Genomic DNA, 24395 nt, shown 5'->3' with positions numbered 1-24395 from the left:
GCATGTGATAAAGGAATGAGCTTGAGTTACTTTTAAAGAGACAAGTGAGAAAAAAAGAAACTGATAGGATTTTCAGGTTAAATGCAGTATTTAGTACATAATCTTTCTGAACTTTTCCATCTGTTTGGAAGGGAAACTGAAATACCTAACAAGAAGTATAATTGAGTCAAGTGAATGGTCCTTTGTTATTGCCCTATAACTCTGCTTAATGGAATTTGATTTGATTTTAGATAGCTCTAGTATGGGGTTTAGTCAGGTCACTTTTACAGATTATTGGAGAATGTCTGCCATAGAACTTGTTGGATTTCTCTGGTTTTTTAAAAACTGTAAAAAATATCCAAAGCCAGACTGAACACATTGACTTTAAGATGTCCCATTATGGATGGACTAGACTGAAATTAGTCTTTTCCAGACTTAGAAGGATGCATCTTTCCTCTTGACCGTGTATGTATAGGTTCTTTCTGATGCTCTTTAAGGATTATAAATTGATTTTCATTTGCCAGTTTTGATGAGCTACAAGCAAGCTTTGTATTTAAATTTTATTTAATGAAGAAAGACTTTGTTTTCTCCAGTTACTGATAGGGAATAAATAGCCTTTAGGAATTTTTATTCATGTCATTTGCTTACTTTAAATTTTTAGTTATTTGAAATTATACTCCTCTTACTTTCAGAACTGATGTGATGTAACTTCTTCTGTTCTAATGGCGTATTTTGTCTCTTTATAGTGGGCCTATCCCTGAAATTTATGTGTGTTTTTCTAGTTTCTCATATAATAGTGTGCTTACTATGTAAATACAACCTCAGACTTAAGTTTTCTACGATCTTGGCTGTGCCTTTATTTGAAAATTTAATTGAAAAAGTGTCAATTAAAATTTAATTTTTAGGAATCTAGTAGATACCATTGTAAGCAGTTGATTTTTTTACAAATCTTATTTTTGTTTTATTGTTTTTACTCTTCCTCACTCCACCTTCTTTCGTTCCTTCTTTTTTTAAATTTAATGTATGCCGTTAAAAAAGGTGGCTTTTCCAGAAATAGGGATAGACATTTTCAAATGGCCTTCTTTCAGGAAATGTAATAATATATCATCTAATATTTTTGTGAAACATATAGAGCAAGTGTCTTGTTTGAGTGAGTTTTTGTTTATAAAATGTAATTTGTGTTTATTGTAGAGACTTTGAAAGAAATTGTAAAAGGAAATATATCTGCCATAACCTTAGTATCTAAGTACCAGGGATAATTTAATCTTTAGGTCCTTACGTACTTTTACTAATACATATATGTTTTTTCTAATATATACACATACATACACATACATGCATAGAGATCTACATTTATATATACATATGATATGCAAATTATTAAAGTTGGTATGTTATTATCTTATAATCTGCTCTCTAAGCTTAGTGGCATATTGTAAATTTTCATTTGCCATATAATTTATTCAACTAGTTTACTACTTTGAAATATTTAGGTTATTTTAATTTGCATTTGTTTCATTGCTATTACAAATTAATATTTCATATGTCTTAGCTATGTTTCTTCAGTTGTGAATTGCATGTTCATTAAAAAAGAGATATGTTTTATTTGTTTATAAGAAAGATTAATCCTATGAATATCATATACATTAAAATATTTATTTTTATTGTTGTTTGGCCTCTTAATTTTGTTGAAGATATTTTTGGATTTATAAAAACCTCTTATTTTAAGGAGTTAAATTCATCTTGGTGCTTAGGTGTATGTTACTGCCGTGTGCCTCAAAAGATATCACCTTGGAGTTCAGAAAATTAGATACAGATTTTTTCTTAAAGCTCTTTGATTGTTTTACTTATTATATTCAAATATATCAATTTGATTTGTATTTTGGTGTCTGGTAAGAGGTAGGGGACAGATTTTTTTCTCTCACATAAATTAATTAATAACTATCTCAACACTGTGGTAATGCTACCTATAGTATTTACCCCATACTGAGTCCCTGTTGTCTGTTCTACTCACCTGTCTCTTCTGCTGCCAGTGTTACCCTGTCATATCTAATTCAGTCTTTGTTAAAAACCAAGCTTGTTCCCTACTTTTTTGCTTCAGGGCCAGAATGTAACACTTGATATTTTTTCTGTTATAATCTATTTCGTTGTATGTTTTAAAATTTGAACTAACTTTAAAGCATCTGAGCTACTAAAGACAATTTTAGTTCAATTCACTTCAACAAAGATTTATCGACTGCTATCTATCAGGCCTTGTGCTTATAATAGGAGCAGATAAATGAATCAGGTACTTGTGTAGTAGTAGAGTAGAAAAATGTATTGATCTGATGGAGGCCGACAGAGTATGTAAATGGTCAAGACAGTAGACTAATATTGAAAACATCATTTTTTCCTGATTCATCCTTATTACTTTCTTTAATCTATGATTTGTTGGCTGTAGCCATTTTATATATTTTCTTTTTTGTTTTATATTCATAAATGATTAATTATTAAATACCATTGATTTAACAAAATTAAATTAACTCAAGCATATTAAATGTGGTGACTTTTCATATTCATATGGTCTGTTTACCTTTTTTAATTAGTGAATTGGTAATATGTATTTCTATTTTCAGTTCTGTAAATGTTTACCGAATCCTTGCTAGACATTATTTAAGGAGTTGTAGGGAAATAAAAATGAATGTCCGGCCAATTTCTAATATAGTGGAGGAATGTACCATTTATAAAAGTGATAGCGACATACAACAATAGTCATTGAGGATATTGTTTGCTGTGTGCTGGACACAGTGTGAGAAAGCTAATATGTATCTTGTTTAATCCTCGTAAGAGCCCAGATAGTCTCCCAGGTATTTTTTTTTTTTTTACTATCTCCCTCACTTCCCTCAGGCCTTTCTTTATAGTCATCTCCTCTGAGTTTTCATGTTCAAACTCATCCAAAATATCAGGTCATATAACTCTTAACACTCTTACCTCGTTTTGTTTGCTCTATGGCAATAATTATATAACATTATAACTCTAACAATTTATTTGTTCATTGTTTGTTTCCCCTGCTAGGATGAATATTGAGTGGAAGACTGTAAACAATGGGTTGTAGAAGTTTGGAGTTACAAAAGGGCAAACTTTAATTTAATAATAACATTACACTTCTTTAAGCCTAGATCTGTAAATAGATGTAGACTTAGTGCTTGTTCCACAGATTAGTCAGGCTGTTCATTCTTTTATTCAGTAAATATTCATTGGATCTCCTAACTCTGTGGCAGACACCATTCATGAAAATTGGATAATACAGTGAAAATAACAGTGGTGACCTTATGGCATTTTCATTCTATTGAGGGAGATGACAACAAATGAATAAAAATTAATTTTGCAACTATCATGTAGTAGCCAAATTAATTTTCTCCCAAGTGTCCTGCCGTACCTCCTCCCTACAATCTGAACTCTTTTCCTTTTCCATTTGTAATTATTTTCTGTTTATCCATGAATAATGGTTCTTATCTCAGTCCTCCTAAGGAATTCTAATTTTCAGTGCCTCTTCTCAAGTGTGGTGTTGCGGAGTGAGTGCAATGTTACTCATGTAGCCTGGATGTGGTAGGACTGTTACCTTCATCTTTTGGAAGCTAACATCTTTTGGATGATGTTACCTTCATCCCATTGTCTCAGTGGAGCCTAACCTCAGGTTTCTTTTTGTTTATTGGTGTGGCTTGTGTTTATTTGTTTTCTCTTTGTAAAATATTGTTTATGCACATTAAAGATCCAATCAATTAAAATCCTTAGACTTTTTTTTTCATTTTAGTGGATCTTTCATTGTAGATGTAATGTTTTACAAGGCTGGCTTTATTTATGTAAGCATTTCCATTAGTAAAACTGCTTTGGAGATTTTGAATGGCCGAGTCTCTGTGGAGATTATTAGTGAATGTGACCTCAAGGTCATCATTGAGATTTCATAGTAAATTAGATCACTTTTCAAGGATATAACAATATCAAATTCAATTTTTAATAGGAGAGTAGTTTCTAGTTAATCTTTTCATGTTCGAACTCACCAAATTGGCTTTAAAAGCACCTCAACATCCTGCCTGCTTAAGTGTTCTCTCTCCCAATTTTGACTCCATACTATGTATCCATTTCTTTAACATCCCTCCCTCCAAATCTGGGTAGGGCTACAGTTAGTCTGGCTTGCCAGGACAGGAAACATAAAGCCATGTTCTCATGTCAATCAAGTAGTTACTATAGACCAGTTCAAGCTATTTTGAACATGTTATTCTCTGCTCCCTATTTCTTTCCATCCATTTAGTTTTTGTTCTTTGTGGATTATCTTTTTTCTCTATATCTTTCCATTATCACTCATTTTTTTTTTTACTTATTTATTTATTTTTATTTAATTCTTATTCAAGTACAGTTTTCTGTTTTATATTCCCTGTGTCACTCATTATTTTGAAAACAGGGCCTGTGTTTTGCTTATATACTTTCTAACTCACCAGTGCTTATCAGTGTATTGTGCATAGTAGATCTTCGCAAAATCTATGATACATAAAAATAAACAAATAGCTATTTGGTATTAGTTTTTTAAATTATAAAAATATAAATGTAAAAACCTTCATTTGCATAAGTTAAGAAATCTTTTAATAATAGTATAATAAATAACCTGTTCTCCATATATACTTTGTACATACAGTGGCTTGCATTGTATTCATGTTGCATTCCACAGAGTATTTGTTCTGCACATATGAACATGTTGGCCTTTAAAAGCTAGATATTAGTTGACATGCACAAACTTAGCTATCTCCTTCTCATAGCTAGTCTTAAGGTACTATGGGAATCTAAATCGTTTCCTTGGCAGACTTCTCATTTTAAGTATTCGTTTTTACACTCACAAAAAAGTATTAACACTTACCCTTTGACACTCTAAAGGCTGAAGCTAATGTCCAGTGATATTTTCTTCAATGAGTTTTATCTTCTTGAAAAGTTTCATAATATTTGTTTGCATTTACTAACTCAAGTCTTTATTTCCCTTTAACACACTAAATATCATTTTCTATATCTAAAACATAATCTGAAATTATAAGTCAAAAATAAGAAAGCTTGTGTCATCTGAGAATATCTCAGCCTAGTTCTAGATGGCAATATGTTATGGCCCCTCCCCTTTTAAAAATCAGTTTGAAACTCTTCTGATTTTATACTTTAACCTTTTCTTAAGTAGACATACTGGCTTAAAGCCAAAAAGTCAGCACTTATTCCTCATCAGAAAGAGCTTTAAAACTCAGTGTAAGAAATAAAAATGCATTTGTGGAGAACAACAAAAATGTTCAGATAAGATTCTGTGGCTACCAAAATCCAGAATTCCTGCAAGAAGTTTACAATTGACTTGTGTCCCTACATTTTGTGTAAAGAGCTCATAGGGACTGGAGATTTCTTAGACAAGAGGGGGCTATAATTACTTTGCTTCTTACATGCATGGTTAGATCTTCCAGTGAGAATAACATGGTAGGGTAATTTGTTATAGAGGAGTAAATCACAGATTACATTGGAGGGGGATAGGGTGGTGTGATCCAGCCATCAGTTTTGTGAATACATACACTGAAGCATGTGATAGGTTGTTTTTAATTTCTTTATGTCACTGCATACCTCAAACATTCCATTTAGCAGTGGGATATGCAAATTGTTCCAAATGCAGCAGCGGTACTTTCACCTGAATGTCAAAACTGTCACAGAGCTTTAAATCAAATCTTTATAACATAAAAAAAAAACAACCCAAAAAACAGCCAGCCCCCAAGATTAAGGCACCAAACTAACTGTGATAACTTGATTCACATACTTTCAAAAAGCTCCTGTATGTCAACAGGGTAATGTCAAAGTTCTAATTCACCTGCTTTCTATATTTAACCTTTTAAAGATTTTATTTTATTTGGCTTAATTATGATATTTTCTACAAATTAATGATAAATGCCTTGATTAATAAAACCAAATGTCAGAGAAAATGACAACTTGATGTAAAATTAATACTCAGCAATATTTTAAGGTACAGAAGTACTAAAGATGTACTCTTAAATCTCACACATCATCAACTCTTTTTGAAGGTATTATAATCAGAATTCTCCTTGCACCTAAGTTTTCATAGCCACATGTGGAGATGCATTTTAGCAATATAATTTTCAGCTGTTGTTTATAGTATTAGTTCTTATATATACAAATATATTCTTAATTTTTATTCTCCTTTACCCCATAATATTTTCTGTTTCACAAAGCCAAGGTAATATTTTATATTTTGTGTTGGTTTATAGAGATGAAGCTGTCATACTGAGTCCATATAACAATGTGTGTATTTCAGAGATCTGATGGCGTAAAAGGCAGTAATTGGTGATTGGATAACTGCTAGGCAATTAATTCATTTGTTTATGAATATTTCAGCTGTTACATTTAAAAATTATTTCATAATATATACACCGAACACAACCTTTCAGAGAGAAATAGATTTTAATATGGGGATTTAAAAAAATATATATTTTTCACAACATTTTATTAAAATACCTGAATACCTGAAAAGAAAGAATTATAACGTGCTTTTCCCCCCTGTAAATGATGGCTTTAGTAGAAAACTGAATAATAAGAATTATAGCTATTTTATTTTTCTACTTTTACTGGAGATCCTGGAGTTGAAAGATAAAAAAACTATCCCATGTCTTTTTTATCTTCACAAACATAGAATGATTTTTAAATATGAATGCTTAAATATTTAATTAAATACTATGTACAAGTGGTACTATGCAGGATTACAGTCCGTGTTGGTCTTTTATTTTCATATTTCACAGATAAAGCTGCCAACCCAGTGAGGGAAGGCATAATGGCCTCTTCTGTGTTATACTTTGGTTTGGTTTGGTTGTTCAGGGATAAAAAGAACCACATGATATACTGTCAGTGAAATGGAGTCACTTTGACCATCTGTTCATGTAATGACATGATGGTCATACCTATCAACAGAGATTTTTGCCAACTAATGATAAAGTCACTTTTTTCTGTAATATACTGAGAATTTCCAGGCAGTCATTTTAGGAATGTTGCTATGCATGGTAAGATAGAGGTAAGTGTTGGCAACATTCTGTAAAGACAATATATGCCAATCACAAAGGGAAACATCACTCAATAGAAATTCATTTCTAGTAGTATTAAAAACTGTAGTTGGATTGTGTTAATCTTGCCTTAGCTGGCTGTAGACTTTATTGTTTTTGTGTCGTGTCTGGTTCCAGGCATCCAGTCTGGACTGGCAGAGCTGCTTGATGAGGAGGGCCCCCTGCATTGCTGCCCTGACTGCTTAGGTACCTGTCTTGAATAATAGATCTGTCAGCTAGTTAATCATTGCATTGTATCTGTCTCCCTTCTTTCTTAGCTGATCCCTGCTCAGAGGAGTTTAAGTTCCATTGTAACACAAAGCTTCTATTATGTTTCTATGCCTGTATTTATTTGTATGCAAAAGCATCCATTCTTCTTTTTCATCTACCAGTAAATAAGACATGCCCCACTTCTTTGACAGTTCTTAAATTTCACATTAAAAAATGTGCTTCCTCTCCACCCCCACCATTTTTTCCTGTTCTTCCACCTTTCATCAGTTTGCTTCCATGTGTGAACCAATTAACTTTTATTTATTAGTTATAAAATTTGATTAAGGAAATACTAATATCTACCTCACAATCCATAGCTTTATAATTTTTTCGCTGAGATTCTAGTTATTTGGGGTAAGTACTGTAATTGAATGCCATCCTTTTCCCAAAATGTCTATGAGAAAAGGATATAGACTGAAACCAAAAATAATCTCTAAAAGGCTTTTGCTTCCTAATACATTGTTTGATCTTAGAAATGCGGACAATGGACCGACCTTACTTAGTTTTAGAAAGTTGAGTTATAATACTTTGAACTTGATGCTTGAATTAACACACACAACAATTAGCTGATGTTCTTTGAAGAATCTAAATTTCATGGAAAATTAAAGTGTTCGACTATCATTTAAAAATAAATGTTCTAAAAATATAATTAGTGTTCTTTAATGTACTTGCAATACCTGAATTCCCAGTTTCAGTACTTAAATTAGAGCATATCTTCCCTCTAAATGACTTTTTAGCACCTTTGGAAACTGTCTTTTCTCCTTTAAGCCTACTATATTTTATTGTGAAGCCCAAGTAAATGAGACCTTACTGGTTTGAAAAGATTATTGCAGATTTCAAAGTTGCCTGATGTATACCTTAAGTACCAGAAGAATGATTAATTCATTTTAATGGGATTCATTTACCTTATTTGTTTCCTTTGGAAGCTTGTCTTTATTAATTGAATAAACTATGCTCATGAAACACTGATAAGTAGAGTAATCAAAGGATATCTAGAAAAACCATGAACATTGTCCACAATATGTAGGGGATTTGTGTTTCTTGTCTAAATGCTACATTTATTCTTCCTCTCTAGCAACCATTTCCTCAAATCCTCAGGTCTCTTTAAGTTCTTTAATGATGACAAGATGCTTTTTATCGCTCTAATGAAGTGGGAAGCAGATTAACATGCTTTCCTCTTAGGAATTAGATTGCTTATTGTAGTACTGTTCAACATATTTTAGTAATACTCCCCAGCCCCTACTCACAACTAATTAATGACTTTCAGAATTAGGGAAAATCTTGGTTGTGAGGTGGTAGTGTATTTACCAGTGATCAAGGAAGTGTTACTAATATACTTGTCAGTATTAAAAAAGAATTAAGTAAATAAAGGGCCAGATGGTCGAGCCCAGGACCTATCAAGAGCCCAGAATGTATAGGCTGGTCCAAGGGAATGAAGTAAACACATCACTAGGCTAAGTGGAATCAGAGTTAGGCTTTCACTTATAAGAAAGCGTCACTTTTCAAAAGTGTTTTCTTATGATAAAGTAATTTACATGTTCAGATCTCATTTGTGCTGGTAATGTGTGTGCATCAAGAGCCAACAGTGTATACATGTGTCAGAGAAGTATCTTGCAACAGGACACAGTGGCATCAAAGTACAGCAATTACCATGTGAGCATTTTTGCTAGTTTGGAGGAGAATCCTGGTTTGCCTCCAAAAAACCTATGTTTCTACATGGCATTTATTACATTTCATTATAACTGAATATTTATCTCCTCCAGTAGACTCTGTGTCTCATGATGTTAGGAATGTGGTTATGTAGTAGCTGTAGTGCGTGGCCAGATGATGAAGTAGTGAATATTCTCAGTGTTTCATTACAATGAAAGCATTACAGTAGTGGTCACAATAAGGTTAATCTGAAGAAATTAAGAAAGCAAATTTTCTTTCTTTCCTATGATTTGTCTTTACATGTATACATATGTAAACCTGTTATTTCCCATTCTAATTTCTGTCTTTCTCATTTTTCATCTATTTTAATTTTATTTTTAAATGCGCTTTAAATCTTTTTTAGTCTCCAGGCTACATGGATGGATCAGTGAATTGCTGAGTAGGTAAACTGACTAAATAGAGTGTACATTTAAAAATTTTTCTCCCCATAGTCACATAAGTAATGCTAGAGGATATTAGCTAACCACAGGCCTCCCACCTCCCTTCACTCCATCCCTTCTTTCTGTCCTCCAGCAAGTATTTATTGAGTTTGCACTCTGTGGCAGGAGTTTCTCAGATTTTATATATAACTGTTGAACAAAAAAGACAGTCTTTAACCTTGTGGAGCTTACAGTCTAATAGGAAAATATAATAAACATATAAATAAACAGTATAAACATAGATATATAATTAAATTTAATTTTGCTTATTCCTCACTTCTGGCATGGGTTAGGGAATTTGGTCTACAGTGGAAGAATTATCTTCAGTGGCCTGACTTATTAATAGTAGATCACTTCTAGATTTTAAAAAATGCAGGAAGGTCAAATTAATTTAGATTATGTTTTAAGGTGTGGGTGGCCTTGGGATGATATGTGAAGCAATATTTGCTTTCAAGGTATGGCTGCCATATATGATATAGATAACCTCCATATGTATTTTCAAATCTCAAATGGAAAAATCACAGGAATAATTTCTAACTTTTGAAGAATTACAAACATGTTTTTTGTTTCAAATATTGCTGATCAATTTTTCTGTGAATTGAGGTGTAGTAATAGTGATGAAAGAGCAGGCGCTGGAAATGTATACTATTTTTTCTTCTCCTCTGTGTCCATGTGTGTGGAATATTTTTGTGTTCTGATCGTATTGTTCATTATGCTCTGTTTGGATGTGGTACTGTTTGGCCTTCCTGCCTTGTTTGCTTGTTCAAAGGCATACCAAGTCATTAGCTAGACTTCAGCCTTGTCCGTAAAAAGATCATTTCCTCCCTCAGCTGTGCACTTGGACATACATTCTTTTTACTCTCACAAAGATTTCATATGCATTCAGAGTATATTAGATGGATTTGTCCAATTACTCACAGATAATCAGTTTTTTAAAGTTATAATTTGAGCTATGACCTCTCAAACTGTGAATTATAAGGTTTGACCCTTTGCTCACTGTTTGACACAGCAGCCATTAATTACAGTTTTTAAAGGACATTTTATTTCTGTTAGATTTTTGTATTATGAAGACTGTGAGTATTTTCCCTTTAACTTTCAAGAATAAATGTTGAAATGTAAAATATATGTAAATATGTACATTGAAATATGATAAATGGCTGGCTAGCATAGCCATGCTATATTCAAATGTATTTATGCATATTTGTAGCAGTACATTGTCTGTTATATGTACTATAGAAATTTTAATATAATAACCTGTGAGTTACACTAAGATTCTATTTATTTTATGTAACTCTGGTATCAGGATGAGACTGACTTTTAAGTATGTTTATCATGGTAATGGAGACTTTATTACCATTTGAATCTAGGTTTCTCCCTTTTCTTTTCCATGAGTAAATATACAGAAATAGGTGCCTATGAATGCCCTGTATCTGACAGTAATTTGAAAGTCCTCGGGGCGGTTCGAAGTAGCAAGGAGAAAATATGAACTGGACAAGTAAGTAGTTTGCACAATGTTCACAGCTCAAGGTACTGCAATGGAAAGGACATAGCAGAAAGCTCATTAGCTGAGTACAAAAAGACCTCCAGATGTGTGGATCTTTTTTTGAGAAGGTATGTAATTTGGACTGCACTCTTTTTTGTTTAGACCCATTAGTTTGTGTTTTTTTAAGGGGATGTTTGCCTCTGTTTTTTCTAAAAGCAAAGTCAGGATATACTAATAAAGGTAGAATTTTCAAAAGGCAAAAAAATTGTGAAACTAGTTGTTAACATTTCTTATTTCATAAAGTAGATTTAATTGTGCTTAGATTTCCCAAAATGCCCTGATCTGTGGACCTACCAGCTTCTCTGCCCACTAGCTTCTGTTAATATGTAATCATCCAATCTTTTAGGTAGAGAATATTTTAGGAATTTTATTTTCCCATGGCAAAAATCAGTTCTTTGAACTAAATGTAAAGACTTACTATAAATACATTATGGGGATGTTGAAATATGGAAATAGTTTTCAGAGTTCAGTGGGCTTATAAAAGTTCATTTTAATTTTCTTTTTTTAAAGATTTTATTTATTTATTTTTAGAGGGGGAAAGGAAGGAGAGAGGGAGAGGAACATCAATGTGTGGTTGCCTCTCTCACAACCCCTACTGGGGACCTGGTGCACAACCCAGGCATGTGCCTTGGCTGGGAATCGAATCAGTGACCCTTTGGTTTGCAGGCCAGAGCTCAATCCACTGAGCCACACCAGCCAGGGAGTTAATTTTCAATTATACTGATTTCATTTTTGGTAAAGATATTTCTTCACCTTTCCCTATTTCTCTATTACTTAGTAGCCAATACAGGGTGGCATTGAAATGTTGTAAAAAATTTTTACTTATTAATTTTTTTAATAGAGGGAGAGGAAGGGTGACAGAGACAGACAGACAGACATTTATTTGTCGTTCCACCTATTCAAGCATTCATTGGTTGTTACATGTGCCTGATCGGAGATTGAACCTGCAACATTGACATATGGGAACAACACTCTAAGCAATTGGGCTATCTGGCCAGGGTGAACATTGAAATTTTAAAAAATTTTGTTCCAAACTACTTTTTGAACACCCACCTTCCAAACTTCTCTCCTATTCTTCCTACCCCACATTGTTTCTTTCCTTAAGCTCACATCTGCCTGCACTTTACTGTTTATTGTCTTAACATATTATGTCCTGCTATGCTCTGTGCCTTTGTTATTAATGTTGATTCAGCCTGCTACATATGGCCTGTGTGTAACCCAGGAAAATGCTGTGTCACCAGCAGAGGTCTTATTTATCCTCCACTACAGAATTAGCACATCTTTTCTTAGTGTCTCCTTCACATTTACGTACATGAATAAAACACTTAACACATTGTGTCTTAGGTTTTTTAAAAAATTTTATTTACTTATCTTTAGAAAGGAAGGGAAGGAGAGAAGGAGAGAAACATCAATGTGTGGTTGCCTTTTGTGAGTCCCCTACTGGGAACTGGCCTGCAACCCAGGCATGTTCCCTGACTGGGAATCGAACCACGATCGTGTGGTTCGCAGGCCCACACTCAATCCACTGAGCTACACCAGCCAGGGTGTGTCTTAGTTTTTAATTATGCCTGTCTCCTTTCCCAGATGGTAAACATGTATTTATTTATTTGTTATTTTATTGTTGTTCCATTACAGTTGTCTGCATTTACTCCCCACCACTCCCCCCATCCCAGCTATTCCCACCTCCCTCTCTTGCTTCCACCCCTGCTTGGTTTTATTCATGTGTTCTTTATAGTTGTTTCTGAAAATCCTCCCCCACCTGCCCCCATTACTTCCTCCCATCTCCCCTCTGGTTATTGTCAGATTGTTCTTAATTTATATTTTTCTTGCTTGTTTGTTTTGTTGATTAGGTTCCAGTTAAAGGTAATACTGTATAGTATTTGTCCCTCACCACCTGTCTTATTTCAGTTAGCATAATGGTCTCCAATTTTGTCCTTTGCGAATGGTAGGAGCTCCTACATTCTTTCTGCTGCGTAGAATTCCACTGTGTAAATGTACCATAGTTTTTTGATCCATTTATTTACTGATGGGCTTAGGTTGCTTCCAGTACTTAGCTATTGTAAATTGTGCTGCTATGAACAGTGGGGTGCATAGGTTCTTTTGGATTGATGTTTCAGGGTTCTTAGTATATAATCCCAGCAGTGGAATTGCTGGGTCAAAAGGCAGTTCCATTTTTACTTTTCTGAGGAAATTCCATACTGTTTCCCATGGCGGCTGTACCAGTCTGCATTCCCTTTTCTCCACATCCTCTCAACAGTTTTTGTTTGTTGCTTTGTTTATAATGGCCATTCTGATGGGTATGAGGTGGTATCTCATTGTCGTTTTAATTTGCATCTCTCTGATGGCTAGTGATGCTGAGCATCTTTTCATGTGTCTCTGGGCCGTTTGTATGTTCTCCTTGGAGAAGTGTTCGTTCAAGTATTTTGCCCATTTTTTAGTTGGCTTTCTTGACTTCTTAGAGTGGAGTCATGTGAGTTCTTTATATGTTTTGGAGATCAAACCCTTGTCTGAGGTGTCATTGGCAAATATGTTTTCCCATATAGTTGATTGTCTTTTCATTTTAATGCTGTTTTCTTTAGCCATGCAGAAGCTTTTTATTTTGATGAGGTCCCATTTGTTTATTCTTTCCTTTATGTCCCTTGCTCTAGGGGGGACATATCAGTGAAAATGTTGCTGCATGGAATACTTGAGGTTTTCCTGCCTATGTTCTCCTCTAGGACTTTAATGGTATCATGACTTATATTTAAGTCTTTTATCCACCTTGAATTATTTTGTGTATGGTGTAAGTTGGTGATCAAGTTTCATTTTTTTTGCACGTAGCTGTCTAGTTCTCCCAACACTATTTGTTGAAGAGGTTATTTTTACTCCATTTTATTCTGCAGCCCCTTTTGTCAAATATTAATTGACCATAGAGACTTTTGTTTATTTATGAACTCTCTGTTCTGTTCCATTGGTCTACATGTCTGTTTTTATGCTAGTACCAGTCTGTTGTGATTACCGTGCCTTGTAATATGGTTTGACATCAGGTATTGTGACACCTCCTATTTTTTTCTTCTTTCTCAAAATTGCTGTGGCTATTCCGGGTCTCTTATGGTTCCATATACATTTTTGAAATGTTGTTCTGTGTCTGTGAAATATAGGTATTGCATTGAATTTGTAAATTGGTACTTTAATTGGTACTTTAATAGGTATTGCATTGAATTTGTAAATTGCTTTGGGTAGTATGGACATTTTGATGATATTAATTCTTCAATCCATGAGCATGGTATGTGTTTCTATTTGTCCATGTCTTCATTAATTTTTCTTCACAAGAGTGTTGTATAGTTTTCTGAGTATAGATCTTTTACATTTTTGGTTAGCTTTATCTTGTTGCTATACCAGATGGTAAACTTTGAGAAGGCAGGTTTTATGCTTTCATTTTTGTGTTTACTTCAGCTCAGGCTCTCCGTAAGTGTTTATTGAACTGACAAGCCTGTCATAGGATCTATATCATTAATTATACTCTGAATTTGTCTATAACACAAGCATAGCAAAAAAAGGATCCTTTAAAAATCATGTGTACTTAATTTCCTTTTGGTCATTATGTGATTTTTTTTTAGGCCTGGTATTTGTTTTGTTGCTTATTTTTATAGCTCAGTAAAGAAACAGAAGTTTTTTTTTTCCTGTGTACTGTAATAAACTTAAATACAATTTTAAGACAAAAGACATTTCTAGTAAAAAAACCCAAACCAGTGATTTCTGAAAGTAGTATTAGATCTTAACATCTGAAATGATAACATTGAAGGATTACTACAAAAAGTCTTAGAAGAGTTTAATACTCTTTAATTTTATACATAACCACTGTTGATGATTGTACTTAGTTTGAAATGGCTTTTTATTTGTAGACTTATCCAAAGATTTGAAATTTAGGCAATAATTAGCTTCTCAAATGGATTTTGGAAAGCATTATAAAATAATACCCCTCCTCCCAGAGAAAGATACAGTTGTGTGAAGGCTGCACTTATTTAATGGTGTCTCAACTGAAACAGGTGCCTTGCTTGCTTTGTTCTCCAGGAGCAGCTTTATAGGTTAAAGCACTGAGTGTACAGTACACAGCGGCACTATTAACAAATCAGAATGAGGCCAAGGGAAAACTCATATAGGATCCACACACCTAAATGCAGTTAGTAAACAGAGAAACTGACTCTCATTAAGCATAATTAAACCTAATATTGACTGTAAACTGTTACTTACCTTAAATTTCTCTGTAGAGAGTGTGGAAAGGGATTAACCTAGAAGATTGGGACATTAATTACTACCTCTTTCACATTAAAGTTAGCATAAAGAAGGGCTGTATTCATAAATAAAACAGAGAAGAAATTGAGAGACTGAAAATATGTAAATTTACTTTATAGGAAGGAAAGAAAAGTCTAAATTAAAAAGAAAGAAAAAGCTGTGAGCAATGCCATCCCCAGCAAAATGGAACTCTGGATAATTACTACAAAAAATAGGCCGAAATAATCACAGAAACAGCTTTGCCTTCTGACTGACAGAATTTGCTTCGGAGGAAATTTGCTCCAGGTCAGCTGAGTCCACTTTTTCTCATGCAGAGCTTCCTCCATGGCTAAAACTGACATGGGTTTGAGGAGAGGATGGAGGCTTTCCTTTCCTCCCTAATCATTAATAGCCCTTTACTTATGGAATTGGTGTAATGGTTGTACAAGTGTGTGACTTGTCAGCAAGAAGGCACAGTGCTGTGTTTTGTTCTGGTGAAATGGTCTGGTAACTGGTCTCCTGCTACTATTTAATAATCTTGTTCTTGGGTGCAATCTAAAGAGTATGTTGTGAAGGATATAAAAATGTCAGCTAAATTTAAGATCTACTGTTAAGTTTTTATATTATACTGCTTCCCCCACGGGGAAGGCCAGGATTGGAGAGAGAGGAATTTAAAGAGAAAAGCAAAGTAATGACAATACAGACTTATCAGTCAGTCTAAGAATTGTTTACAAAATCTGTCAGCCTGTCTGTTTACCCTAATATATGTTATTATCTATTATTTATTTTCTATTTCCTTTCCAATAAGAAACCATGTATTCATTTCTGGATTTCCTTACTACTTCAGGGTGGGTTTCTAAGTTTTGGAACTGAATCCTACGTACAACTTTGTTTATGGTTTGTCATATTTAACCATAGTTTAGGTTTAACATGTTAGTTTCCTAACCAGTCTTACTGCTGTAATGCTAAATTTTATCTTTCAGGTGCCCATGAGCGCCAGAGTAATATAGTAATGGTACACATGGAAAAGGGAGCCTAGAAATTAAGCCTGGAGCAATATTTATTTTTCTTTAGAGGATGTGAGGTTTAATTTTAGAATAAAACCCTTAATTTTTTCCTCTGAATTTAAATCTAGTTTCATAGCTCATGAGATGAACTTAAAAAAACAAAAATAATTAATGGATAAAAATCTATTCTTTGTTTCCTCCATTGATAAAAAAAATTTTAAAACTGGTTGGTTGACAGAGGTTGAATAAAAACAGTGAGAGTAAGAGTACTTCTATCCTCTGTTGTTGTAACAATCATGGCATTACAGAGTAACCATAGCAGTGGTACTCTTACTGATCAGACACATATATACGGAATTGGTGTTGACTTCTGCTCTACATTACCTTTAGTTTTACATGAACTTTTATTATCTATACAAATCAGAAAAGAACTAGTAAATGAACAAAGAAGCCCTGTTATGAGACAACTATTTGACATTTTGGGAAGCTCTTATTGTAGGGTTTCCTCCTAAATGAGAATAATGGGAAGGTTGTCATTAGTTGCACTGTTTCAGACACTGGATTTTTAAAAACATGGAGCTGACTTTTTTGAAGATTCATCAGTTGGAACAATTAGAATGATCCAACCATACTTGCACCATAGTCTTCTTATTATGTTAAACAATGACTGACTCATAAGGCATCTCTTAAGATAATTGTTTTTCCCTTGGTTTACAAAGCTAGCTAGCTGGAAGTTTCTCTCATTTTTTTTTTTAAGATGGGTAATCGTCTTTAGACTTTTGGAAAGTCTCTGATTAAGCCACAGTGCAGAAGTATTGCAAGGTCTGTAGCCTGATGCCTTTTATCTTTCATCCTAAAACTAGACATATCTAAATAAATTCTTTTGAGGTCTTCCTCCCAGACTTGTGATAGGTGTGGCTGGGAATTAATGGTGATAAGAACATGATTATGGGTAATATTGAATTTCCTCTTAAAATCACATGACCTGTACTTCCAGAGACTGACCACTTGGCAGGTATTTGTTTTGTCTATAGCTTGGAATAAAACTCTAAGTCTAAAGAATAAAAATAATACAATACTATTGAAAAGAAATTAGGTAAGTCACGAGCCACTACAGCTGCAACACATCAACTGTTGAATAAAAACAACTATTCTGAAAGTGGAGAAAATGAGATTAAAATTACCGCCTGTGGGGTCTTTTTAAATTATCCTCCCTCAACATTGATAATTATTTGTTTATATGTTTATGTAAGAGCTAAAGATACTAGAAACAGTTTGACCAATTGATAATTTTGCTGCTTTTAATCTTTTAAATTTTAAATGTAGGAAATAAAATAGAGATTTTATAATCACAGAATTTTCCTCTACCTCATCATATTTTCCTTTTTTATGTAATGACTCTGAGTTCCAGAGTTTAGTGAAAAAACAAACAAAACTCCCAAGTAACATATAAGCCCTCAGGAAAAAAAAAGCTACCATTTGGAGATGGAAGAAAATATGCAGCATTTTTGATGTTTTGTGATTTATTTATCAAGAAAGGTAAAAATGCAACTGAAACGAAAACAAAAGATTTGTCCAGTGTATGGAGAAGGTGCTCTGACTGATGTAACATGTTAAAAGTGGTTTGTAAACTTTCCCGCTGGAGATTTTTTGCTGGATGATGCTCCATGTCCTGTGGATCAGTTGAAGTTGACAGCAGTCAAATTGAGACATTAATTGAGAACAATCAGTGTTATGCCACATCGGAGATAGCCAATATGCTCAAAATATTCAAATTACTAAGGTTATTGGTGAAAATGAAAAATGTGTCTTTTATTTTATGGAAAAAAACATAATTAATATTTAGTATGTAGGTAGTCATCCAGCTCATTAAGATTCTATGATTCTGTGGTTTGATAATTACTACCTGAAGAAGATAGTGAAATGTAGAAGGTGTGCAGATGACACTTTGAATTCCATAGTCAAAGTTTATAAAAATGTTTACTTGTATTTTCCCCATCTGTACTTCACACTTTGGTCCCTGTATCTACCATACTTCCTACTATGGACTTTTTGGCTAAACCAATTAATTTTTAACACTTCTATCACTTTATCAAACTTTTACTGGGATCTCATTGAACATTTTTTATCTTGCTTTTCCACTTCTTCCTTTTTGCAATGCTTTCTGCCATTATTTTCCATGGCATCATGCTCCCCTGATTTTCTCCCTGTGTTTCTTGTTATTCCTCTGACATATTCTTTGCAAGCATATTCTCCCATGTGCAGCTATTAAATGTTGGAGATGGTTGAGGCGGGGTCCAGAGCACTTCTGTTGATGCCAAGCATCTTGGACATGTTCATAGCCACCACACATTGATATGTTTTCAAATGATGTGCTATAATTCTTTTAGGTTTCTTTTTTGGGGACCATGTTTCAAAGTGATATTTAAGTACCTAGTCTTACATGTTTTATTACTAGTGATTTTTAATACTCAACACATGCCTACAGGGAACTCATATGGTAACTTTGGTTCTAATTTGAACATCTTATAAAATATTTCTGATGTTTGTGTTTTAACCTTGGGCAATTATTAATTCTCCTTGAGCCTGGTTATTAATATTTAGTATGTAGGTAGTCATCCAGCTCATTAAGATTCTATGATTCTGTGGTTTGATAATTACTACCTGAAGAAGATAGTGAAATGTAGAAGGTGTGCGGATGACACTTTGAATTCCATAGTCAAAGTTTATAAAAATGTTTACTTGTATTTTCCCCATCTGTACTTCACACTTTGGTCCCTGTATCTACCATACTTCCATGCTTGTAGAATGTATTTATTAATTCCATGTCTACTTAAAATTTCTTTGCACGCTTTTTTGCTATGAAATTTTATGAAAAGGTTTTTTTCTGTATCTGGTTACTGCATTAACAGATGTTTAACCCTACAAGACGCCAGATTAATTAACAAAGTGGGACTTCAGTTTTTGAGAAATCTTATCCTTTTGTACATAGTCCCCTATTTTGTTTTTGGTTACCAAGCTGCTTCTACCTTTTTTTTTTTTTTTTTGATTGGGTCACATTGCCAATATACTTTCAGTACTCCAGGAAAATGTCCACTTTAAGGCCAGATTAATTAGATATTCAGGGTGTGATTTTATTATTAATCATCACCAATGTGATGCTAGTGATTCACTTACATCTAGCTTATTAAATTTTGAATAACCATTGTCTTTATCACTACTTTGAGACTACAGACTCCTAATTTGTGTGCTTCACAATATTTTGAAGGCATGGGAATCTACTTAACATTTTCTTTGTGTGTGTGTGTGTGTGTGTGCACATATATATATATATATATATGTGTTCATTATTAGTTTAATAAAGCTAATATTTAAATTTTCCTACTTATTACTAGTTGATGACCCTTGGCATACAAAAATAAGCAAACAACACAATAATTTTAAAAAATCTTACTGTTTTTGTTGGTATCCCTTGCAAATTGTGCCTCATTGTTCTTTCTTTCCTTTTTTTTAAAGATGTTATTTATTTTTAGACAGAGGGAAAGGGAGGGAGAAAGAGAGGAAAAGAAACATCAATGTGTAGTTGCCTCTTGCACACCCTCACTGGGGACCTGGCCCATAACCCAGGCATGTGCCCTGACTGGGAATCAAACCTGTGACCCTTTGGTTCTCAGGCCAACACTCAACCCTCTGAGCCACACCAGGCAGGGCTGTTTTTATTCCTTCATTTACCTTACCCAATATCTAAAGGATTTTCTTCTCCTTTTGGATAGCTATTACTGAACACTTGCAATGTACAGTTTACCTGGATTCTCCCCACCTTGACCCTGGTCTTATACTATATGTGGTCTTTACTGAATTTAAAAATAAATGGGCCTTTCTGTCTGATTTTTTTTGTTTATCATTTAAAAGTAGAGTATGATATTCTCCTTTTCTACTTTACTCTCCCTTTATGTTCATGTTTTTATTCTTGACATGTTATCTAGTAAAATGTTTGAAGGTAAGCCTTGAGCAACCTGTGTCATTTTGTCTTTTAAAAACACTCCTTTAAGATTTGCTTGTGCAGCCCTGGCTGGTGTAGCTCAGTGGATTGAGTGTGGCCCTTGAAGCAAAGGATCCCGGTTCGATTCCCAGTCAGGGCACATGCCTAGGTTGCAGGCCAGTTCCCATTGGGGGACACATGAGAGGCAACCACACATTGGTATTTCTCTCCCTCTCTCCTTCCCTTCCCCTCTCTCTGAAAATAAATAAATAAAATATTAAAAAAGATTTGTTTGTGCAACTCTAATTGCCTATTGGTGCTCCTTAGGGAAAATGAGAGAACAGTTCACTTCTACTTGGAATTCTGGAAGGAAAATAAGTAATTCAGAATATTTGTGACTTTTAATTTTGGGTCTCCTTAATTCTTAGTTTATGTGATTTGATCCTGTGCTAGCCAGAAATGGGAGAGTTTGTGAAAAACTTAAATGCAGTGTTATTTTTGGATAACTTATAAATTCAGACTATTTTATATATCTATAAAATGTTTATTATTTAAAATTGCAACAAATAACTGTGTTTTAAAAATCTATAGGGTAAAGACTGTATTCTTCTCTTAATAAGAAAAATTCCCCCACTCCAGTGTAAGTGTAAATATTATGCTCCAATAGGAAGCTAACAGTGATTTTATTCTTCATTTCTAAAATTTTACTTATTATATTTTATTGATTGTGCTATTACAGTTCTCTGAATTTTTGTCCTTTGCCCCCCCACCCCCACCCCACACCCCCACTCCCTTGGGCAATCCCACACCATTGTTCATGCCCATGTGTGTATAAGTTCTTCAGTACTCCATTTCTTATACTGTACTTTATATCCTTGTGGCTATTCTGTAACTTCGTATTTGTACTTCTTAATCCCCTCACCTCTTTACCCTTTCCCCCACACGTCCTCCCATCTGGCAGCCATGAAAATCCTCTCCATAGCCATGATTCTGTTTCTGTTCTTGTTTGCTTAGTTTGTTTTTTAGATTCAATTGTTGACATGAATTTATTGCCACTTTATTGTTCATAGTTTTGATCTTATTTTTCTTAAATAAGTCCCTTTAACATATCATATAATAATGGTTTGGTGGTGATGAACACCTATAGATTTTTCTTGTCTGAAAAGCGGTTTATCTTTGTTTCTAAATGATAGCTTTTGATTCTAAATAATAGCTTTGCTGGGTGGAGCAATCTTGGCTGTAGGTCCCTGCCTTTCATGACTTTGAATATATCTTGCCAATTCCTTCTAGCCTGCAAAGTTTCCTTTGAGAAATCAGCTGACAGTCTTGTGGGAACTCCTTTGTAGGTAATTAACTGCTTTTCTCTTGATGCTTTTAAGATTCTCTCTTTATCCCTAACCTTTGCCATTTTAATTATGATATGTCTTGGAGTGGGTCTCTTTGTATCTGTCTTGTTTGGGACTTTCTATTCTTCATGGACTTGCATGTCTATTTTTTTTACCCAATTAGGGAAGTTTTTTTCATTATTTTTTTAAAGAGATTTTGAATTTCTTGATCTTTCTCTTTACTCATGCTGGCACCTGTATGATGGGAATGTTGGGATATTTGAAGTTTTCCCAGAGACTGCTTACACTATCCTTATTTTTTAAATTCTTTTTTCTTCTTGTTCTGATTGGTTGTTTTTTGCTTCCTTATGTTTCAAATGGTTGATTTGATTCTCGGCTTCGTCCACTCTACTGTTGTTTTCCTGTGTACTGTTCTTTATTTCAATTAGTGTATCCTTCATTTCTGACTGGATCTTTTTTATGCTTCTGAGTTCTTCACTGAGTTCCTTGAGCATCCTGATAACCAGGGCATTGAGCTCTGCATCTGATAGATTGCCTATCTCCATTTTGTACAGTTCTTTTTCTGGAGTTTTGATCTGTTCTTTCATTTGGGAGATGTTTCTTTGTCTCTTCATTTTAGCATTCTCCCTGTGTTTGTTTCTGTGTATTAAATAAAGCTGCTATGACTCTCTGTCTTAATATTGTGGCCTAATGTAGCAGGTGTCCTATAGGATTCAGTGGCACAGCCTCCTCTATCACCTAAGCTGGGTATTCAAGGTGTGCTGTTTGTGTGGACTGAGTACACCCTCCTCTTGTAGTTGACCCTTGGTTGCTGTTGGCAGATCAATGGGAGGGATTTTCCCAGGCTGGTTAGTTGCAAGGATTGGCTGTGACCACTTACAATCAACCTCTGTCCTTCATGTAGGATCAACTGTGCAGGAGTATGGTGGTGGTGCTCTGATGTGGTCTGTAACAGTCCATTTGGTGTGCAGGTCTGGGGGTTCTCTGTATGGTTCTGACCAAGGTTAGCCCCCACCTGTTTTTTGCTCTGGGCCACCTTCTGTGAGCTATAGAGCAATCTGAGATTGCTACTACTTGTGGTGGGCTTGGAGATTCCCAGGCAAAGCCAAGCTATGAATCTAGGCTAGCTGCTACTAGTGCTATGCCTGGGGCCACTTTGCATGAGCTTACTGAGGTCATCAGTTGGTTATTTGAAAGGATTTAGGAAATTGTGAAACTTGATTCAAGAGCCATTAGCCATTCTTATGGAAAAGCTACTGTTAACATCTGTAAGTCGGTGGGATGGAGCCTCAGGGGATCTCCAGGTTGGGGCAAATAGTGCTGGCCAGGGTGATAGAGTCTCAGATATGGCACCCGCCTACTAGCTCTATGCCTTGCCCACTGTTTTGTTTTGGAAAAAGGCTACCCCCAGTCTCACCTTGATTGCAGCCACTTCAGTCCTCCCTGTATGCCTCTGATGCCTTTTAAGCTGCTACCCAGGTGCTGGAGCTCAGAGGGAGTGAGTTTAAGTTGATGGATGGGTTCTTTAAGGGGAATTCCTTAGGACTCTGAAGTTTCTTCCAGTGATTCAATCCCTCCTGGTTTTTGCAGCCAGAAGTTATGGGGACTTACCTTCTTGGCACTGGAACCCTGGGCTGGGGGGTGGCTTGGTGTGGTGCTGGGACTCCTCACTCCTGAGATATTCCTCCTGAATTTTCATTCACCACAGGGTATGAAGGACCAGCCCATTCCGCATATTATCTCTTCCTACCAGTCTGAATGGATGTAGTTTCTTTAATTCTGAAGTTGTCAGACTTTCAGTCAACTAGATGTCTGCTGTCCTGAATGGTAGTTGTTCTATAATTTAGTTGCAATTTTGACGTGGTTGTGCAAGGAAGCAATCTGTGTTTACCTATGCTGCCATCTTGACTGGAAGTTCATAATCTAATTTTCTAAAATTTTATATATTTTACTGTTACCAGGTTCTGTGGATAAGTATAGCAGGTGAAGCATTATGAGTTCTTTGTCACTGTCACACAAAGTAAATCATAGGAAGTAAGAAATATCTAAACACTTAAAGTATTGCAATATAAATTCTTTAGACCAGAAACCATGGTTTTCTTTTTTAATCTTGTAGAATAGAGGATTCTCCAAAGAGTAAATACTCAGCTGATATACATTGATAGTGGAAATTCCTAATGGTTAGACTTTAAAAAAGAGCTTTATAATTATCTTTTCAGTTTTAAAGAAAACCTCACTACTGAAGTGCTTTTTAATGAAGATCACAAACTTTTGTTTGGAGATACCCAAAGATGAGTCCATTTTTAGTACATTGTGTAGGGAGTGACATGATAGGAACTCCATTAATATAATATATGTTGTATTGTTTTCATTTCATTTTGCTAATGAATTTATTTTCAGATTGATGATTGTTCCAAACAGAAGACTTAATTTGTAGAATAAGTATTTAGCACATAAGAGGAGTGTATACACCAGGCATAAGGGCCTAGAAAGCAATTTCTATTGAAGGTCAAGCTCTGGGTACACAAGGATTATTGGAACTACTTGTTTCTCATTAGGTATGAATTGAACTAGTGACCTTATGTTGGTGGATTCATTTTCTTTATAGAGATTGATATGATCTCCCAGGTAGCATTTGTAAATAAATGTATGGTTGTTACAGTGACCAAAAAGCACTATTGGAATTTAGTAGACAGAGGAAAGAGATGACTTTAAGTCCTGCAATATGTGGGCTGATTACTTATAAAGCGGACTTGACCAGCTCCCAAAGTCAATAGCATTG

At 34.6% G+C, this 24395-nt stretch overlaps 1 protein-coding gene across 6 annotated transcripts in view; it reads left to right on the top strand.

The window, feature by feature from the left end:
* The window catches only part of ZBTB20 (zinc finger and BTB domain containing 20), an 826710-nt gene that overhangs the window by 168571 nt on the left and 633744 nt on the right, over positions 1-24395 (top strand). For 4 of the 6 annotated variants that reach the window (XM_037057412.1, XM_037057413.1, XM_037057417.1 and 1 more), the window contains exon 3: positions 7221-7289. The exons of the other annotated variants lie outside the window; for them this stretch is intronic. The gene's annotated coding sequence lies outside the window, so the exon portion shown is untranslated. The remainder of the gene's footprint in view (positions 1-7220; positions 7290-24395) is intronic. 6 annotated transcript variants of the gene reach the window in all.

The sequence above is a fragment of the Sturnira hondurensis genome, unplaced genomic scaffold (genome assembly GCF_014824575.4).
Source record: "Sturnira hondurensis isolate 20B ecotype Veracruz unplaced genomic scaffold, ASM1482457v3 Scaffold0009719, whole genome shotgun sequence".
Classification (NCBI taxonomy): domain Eukaryota; kingdom Metazoa; phylum Chordata; class Mammalia; order Chiroptera; family Phyllostomidae; genus Sturnira; species Sturnira hondurensis.
Note: the sequence above shows the minus strand (reverse complement) of the source record. Positions and strands in the feature narration are given on the sequence as shown.